General features: G+C 47.0%; 1 long non-coding RNA gene across 2 annotated transcripts; it reads left to right on the top strand.

The window, feature by feature from the left end:
* The first annotated feature begins 1,397 nt into the window (after positions 1-1,397).
* LOC129636005 (uncharacterized) lies at positions 1,398-4,047 on the top strand. 2 transcript variants are annotated; one of them, XR_008706589.1, is made up of 4 exons: positions 1,398-2,082; positions 2,115-2,345; positions 2,848-2,935; positions 3,602-4,047. It is a non-coding gene; the product is annotated as an uncharacterized LOC129636005 (long non-coding RNA). The 2 variants fall into 2 exon arrangements; XR_008706588.1 differs by having other exon boundaries at positions 1,398-2,345.
* The last annotated feature ends 1,904 nt before the right edge of the window (positions 4,048-5,951 follow it).

Genomic DNA, 5,951 nt, shown 5'->3' with positions numbered 1-5,951 from the left:
GACAGCCTTTTCCTTTTGCTTTATATATACAAAAATATCACGGGAGCGACGCTGTTTAGATTAATTCCACTTGGTTTTCCTCTTTTATTCTTATCTGTTTCATCTTCTTCACAGCATCAGGCATGCTTCCCTCGGATGTGTGCCGAGTTCTGCTTTTGCTCTTTCGAGGGTACTGGGTGACCCCCCAGGCCCTCCCAAACCCTCCTCCCAGGAAGCATGAGAGGGGCTCTGCCAGACAACGTCACACACACCAGCTCTCAGCGTGGGAAGACGAGGAGACGGGAGAGCCCTGGGGCCTCAGAGGGAGTCCCAGTAACTCAGAATTGAGAAACTGCAGATTCAAGCAGTTGAAACCACAAGAGCTGATGAGCTTTCTCAAAGGTGAGTATTTAAGTAATTACTGGAGCAACGGTAAATGTACGCTTCCTGGGAACCACGTGGAACCCCAAACAGAATTCAGGGCCCTTGTTAAGCTGCAGCAGCAAGTGGGTGCTGGGAAATAACCGATGTTGGCTGCAAGCTGTAACCCAGAACCCTGACCTCATCAACCTGTAACCAAAAACTTAGTGGTCATATTTCCACTAAAAATGGGCTTTCACTCATTCATTTGTCAAATATTTAGAAAGCACCTACTATGTGCCGGGACCCTGGAGAAGGAAATGGCAACGCACTCCAGTATTGTTGCCTGGAGAATCCCGTGGACAGACGACCCTGGCAGGCTACAGTCCATGGAGTAGCAAGAGTTGGACACAACTTAACGACTAAAAACACAACACAAATGTGCCAGGAACTGCGCTAGGGGCCAGATGTGTATCAGATGTCAAAGACCCAGTCAGTCCTCCCCGAATCCAGCAGGGAAGAGAGGCAATCAGGCCTGAAGAGATGTTAAATGCTACCAGAAAGGAAGTGTTGGGTTGGCCTAAGAGTTCTTTCTGCAACAGTATACAGAAAAAACGGAACGAACTTTTGGCCGACAATATACAATGAGCTATTATGGAAGCTATCTAGAGCAGGAGCAAAGCTTCCAGAAAGAAGAGACTTTTAAGGATATTTCTGTGGGTGAGAATTTGTAGTGTGCCCTGGAGGTAAAAGAGCGATCTGCTTGTGTGCTAAGTTGCTTCACTCATGTCTGACTCTTTGTGACACCATGGACCATAGCCTGCCAGGCTCCTCTGTCCATGGGATTCTCCAGGCAAGAATACTGGAGTCAGTTGCCATGCCCTCCTCCAGGGGATCTTCCCAACCCAGGGATTGAACCCTCGTCTCTTACGTTTCCTGCATTGGCAGATGGGTTCTTTACAACTAGCTCCACCTGGGAAGCCCAGAAAGAGTGATCTAGACAGAGGAAAACCTGTGTGTGAGAAGACCAGAGAAAGGCATGGTAAGTCTAAGGAACTAAAGCAGGTCTGTGAGGCTAGCAGGAGGCAAGGAGGAAGGAACACTGAGAGACGCTGCTGGACAGAAGGCATGGGGGATTTGGGATTAGACGAAGACAAGGCTGGATACGAGGGCTGCTGTTAGGAGGCTGTGCTAGCATGATGCAGAGAGTAAACTGATTCAGAACACTGATGTTAGGGCTTTCTCTTTTCCAACACAAGCATTTTTAGCATTTATAAATGTCCCTCTAGGCAATGCTTTAAGCACATCTCATAATTTTAACATGTGCTTTCATCTCAATTCAGTTTGAGTTTTTCTAAATTTCTCCTTAGAAGCTTGATTAATTTTCAAATATTTATGACTTTTCCAGATTTTTTTTCTATTTTTGCTTTCTAGGAAGCCTACTGTGGTCATTAATTTTAAATTTACTGAGACTTGTTTCATACAAGACTTGTTACACCCCGTGTATGGGATATATATGGGCCACCCCAAGTCCAGTTGATACTTTCCCCTTTTTATCTGGCCTTGCTATCCGGACTTTTCCTTCTTCTTTCTCTTTCTTTTTCAATGATCTCTCCTCCAGTGCAGAGACGTGAAGGTCAGACCTGCATAGATTTCCTACAGTCTGGGGGTTTTTCTCAACACTGCCTTTGAGGAACAATGTAGCAACTTCACAAAAATAAATAATAAAATATTGGCATGAATGTGAGAGTTGGACCATAAAGAAATCTGAGCAGGGAAGAATTGATGCTTTTGAACTGTGGTGAAAGTTCAAAGACTCCTGAGCTAGAGAAGACTCTTAAGAGTCCTTTGGACAGCAAGGAGATCCAACCAGTCAATCCTAAAGGAAATCAACCCTGAATATTCATTGGAAGGACTGATGCTGAAGCTGAAGCTCCAATACTTTGGCCACCTGATGCAAAGAACTGACTCACTGGGAAAGACCCTGATGTTGGGAAAGATTGAAGGTAGGAGGAGAAGGGGACGATAGGATGAGATGGTTGGATGGCATTATTGACACAATGGACATGAAATTGAGCAAACTCTAGGAAATAGTGAAGGACAGGGAAGCCTAGCGTGCTGTAGTTCATGGGGTCACAAAGAGTAGGACACGACTTAGCCACTGAACAACATGTTGCTGTATAAATCCATATTTGGGAAAGAAAATTACTCTAAAGGATCACAATCTGCAGAAATGTGACTGGCCACAATAATTACAACCTTCATATTACTATGCAGAGGGGTTGGAGCCAGAGCCACACAGCTTCAAATATCTCCTTTCCCAGAAGAGGGTCTTTCCCCATTGCAGAGGCTTCCCAGAAGAAAAAGATGTTCAGCCTCAAGGACAAATTCCAACTCTCACCTCTCACGAGGGAGGAAATCGTTGCATTTTCCTGTTCTCTCTCCATTCATCTCCCTTTATAAAGCTGGTCTCACGCACAGTCATTGTGTTTTATTACTATTTTTCAGTGAGGAAGAGAATCATTGAATTAGAAATTACAGATTCTGCCTTGCTTTCCATACGTGGTTAGAACATAAAAATAACCTCCAAACTCAGGTGGGTACCTACTGATCTCTAATGCCAGCTCCTATCCCCACTACTTTCTTCCTTTCATAATTGTAATAGTGTCTGGGAAGTTCAGCTAAGAACTTATTCCACTTAGTTCTCACGACATTGGAATTCTAGTAAGTTTTAAGACACTGGTCAGTTCTCTTGTTACAGAAGACGGAGTCCTTTGAGTTGGATCATAGATATTCTTGTGCAGGTCTCTGCCTTGTAAATTAACAAAGGAGCAGCTGATAAAAGTAGGTGAAGACACTGTGGCAGAGGTAGTGTAAATTATTTTAAGTCCTTAAAGTCACAAATTCTGAGGAATCTAGTGATATTTAAAGGGAAGAAAGCAAGGGACATGTTTTTTTTTCCCATCATTCAGAATTTTGTGCTTTGAAAGAGCAAGTGGGCTATGGAAGGAGCTGTGAAGTGGGTTACAGAGTCATGTGGCAGCTGGCATCAACTTTAAATAGAACAGCTTGAGGGCTCTTTTTAATTCTCTTTTGATGGGTGTTTCTCCTTGGGGTACGTAAAACCGTCTGTCTCCGCACAGCTTCACTGGGAGTGGTCAGCCGCCTCCACCCCACATCTGAGGCTGTCCCGTGCCTCTGCTGGTACACTAAGCTCCACTCTAGCCATCACCCTCATGTTTGACTTGCATTTCTCCTTCAGGCTCCAGTTTGAGTTTCACAAGTCCTGATTAACCACAGCCAAACGAGAGGAGATGTCATGCATTCCTCTAGTCTCTCTAGTGAACACTGGAAAGCTCCACATCCTACAGGCTGGGGAGCCAGGGCAGCAACTCAGCTTCCCTCCAGATGCGTGTCTGTCACTGTCCTTAAGCTGCTGGCCCAGCAGTTACCAGCTGCTCATGGCTTCCCTGGTGGCTCAGGCGGTAAGGAATCCGCCTGCAATGTAGGAGACCCAGGATTGATCTGTGGTTAGGGAAGATCCCCTGGAGAAGGAAAGGGCAACCCACTCTAGTATTCCTGCCTGGAGAATCCCGTGGACAGAAGAGCCCGGTGGGCTACAGTCCAGGGGTCAGATCACAGGGCTACTCAGCCTCCACAGTTTCATGATGCAATTCCCCATAATAAATCTCCATACTTGTGTGTGTATGTGTGTGTTTAACAGAAGTACATATACCCAATGGGTTTTGTTTCCCTGGAGAGTGTTAACTAATACAACACCCTTCTTCAAAAGAGTTCCGAGTTCTTCCATGAACATTTTGCGTTTATTTATCTCCACCCTATCTTGTCATAGGAATTGTGAACAGATGAACTGTGTGAACCTATCTAACTTCTCTGGTGGGCAGAGCCCCCGGACATACAGGGAAGTGAGGCAGGACACAGGGTAGTGAGCCCCGGGCTGTGCGGTGCTCACAGCCCTCTTGGCCTCACGGTGGCTGCCTCTGTCCCCTTTGACAGCACTCCCTCCTCTCCATGGCCTGGTACCCATCGGGCTCTCCCTGCCAGGCCCCAAGCGAGGACATTCCTAATCCAAGCTGAGAACATTGCACTTTCCTCTTTATGTGGAGCTTAAGGTCAGAGGCTGCTGGTTCTCATGATTTCAGAAACTCACACACACATTCCTCAGATGTGAGGCACTCCTGGTTGGGCCTCACGAGCACAGGGAGAACAGGGAGGGGACTGGCAGGGCCAGGCAGGTGTCAGCGCCCTCCCAACCATCAGCACCGCTCGATGCCCACAAAGAACAGCTGTTCTTCTGTTTCGTCTTCCCCCTTGAACTTGGGCATGGCCATCCCACAGACGCCACGCTAAAACAAGAGGGAAACCAGGACCGGCTTTGCTGATGAGGGGCTTCCCTGGAGGCTTAGACAGTAAAGAATCTGCCTGCAATGCAGGAGACCCAGGTTCAGTCCCTGGGTTGGGAGTATGCCCTGGAGAAGGGAAAGGCCACCCACTTCAGTGTTCTTACCTGGAGACTCCCAGGGACAGAGGAGCCCGGCGGGCTATCGTCCATGGGATTGCAAAGAGTCGGACATGACTAAGCAACTATCACTTTCACTTTTCATATTGATGAAATGCCCATATTTTATTTTTTTAATAGGGCTTAGTTCTTACTCAATTTTATTTACCTTGAAACTTTACCATTGTGTGTTTTTAAGCATTATTCCTCAAGCATTATTTTTTCAATTTATTGTTTTATTGAAGGAAATAAAAACAAAAGTAAACAAGTGGGGCCTGATTAAACTTAAAGGCTTTTGCACAGCAAAGGAAACTATAAGCAAGGTGAAAAGACAACCCTCAGAATGGAAGAAAATAATAGCAAATGAAACGACTGACAAAGGATTAATTTCCAAATTATACAGGCAGCTCATACAACTCAATACCAGGAAAACAAACAACCCAATCAAAAAGTGGGGAAAAGACCTAAACAGACATTTCTCCAAGGAAGACATACAGATGGCTAACAAACACATGAAAAGATGCTCATGCGTTAATAAGACCTGGAGACGGCAGACAGCACTGGGGTCTTCTATGGGCCGACGGCGGGGCAGTGGGAACTCAGCAGAACTGCCCTCCTGCCGACTGTCCACAGCCGGCGCTCTCAGCCACTGGCCGTGGGCTTCTCATCCCTCCCTGAGGCTCTGGGCACTTGGATTCTCCGTTCTGCCTCGTCTCCCACCCCTGCCTCACCGTGGTTCAGCTTGCACTGGGGACTGCTCGAGCACACAGCTCACACAAGCATCATGCCCTTGCTCCTGGACCAGCTGGGGCTTGCCAGGGGCACGCCAGAAAGCACGAGGGACAGAGCCCAAAACCACGAGATGCGGGGAGCTAGCTCCGCCCCTGGCAAAGGTCTTGAGGAAGGAGTCCTGGCATACGCAAAGGCGGGATTGAGCCTCAGGAGTCTCCCTGGAAATTCTCGAGCATCTACCCCCAAAACCAAAGTCTGCCTACTTTCTGCTTTGCGCTTTCACCTACACCTCTGACTTTACGGGGGGCTGTCCCCCACTACCTCTCTCTGAAAAAAGAGTTAGCTTACAGCTCCAGTTAAT

The sequence above is a fragment of the Bubalus kerabau genome, chromosome 21 (genome assembly GCF_029407905.1).
Source record: "Bubalus kerabau isolate K-KA32 ecotype Philippines breed swamp buffalo chromosome 21, PCC_UOA_SB_1v2, whole genome shotgun sequence".
Taxonomy (NCBI): domain Eukaryota; kingdom Metazoa; phylum Chordata; class Mammalia; order Artiodactyla; family Bovidae; genus Bubalus; species Bubalus kerabau.
The sequence above is the reverse complement of the archived record's forward strand: the minus strand, read 5'-3'. Positions and strand labels throughout refer to the sequence as shown.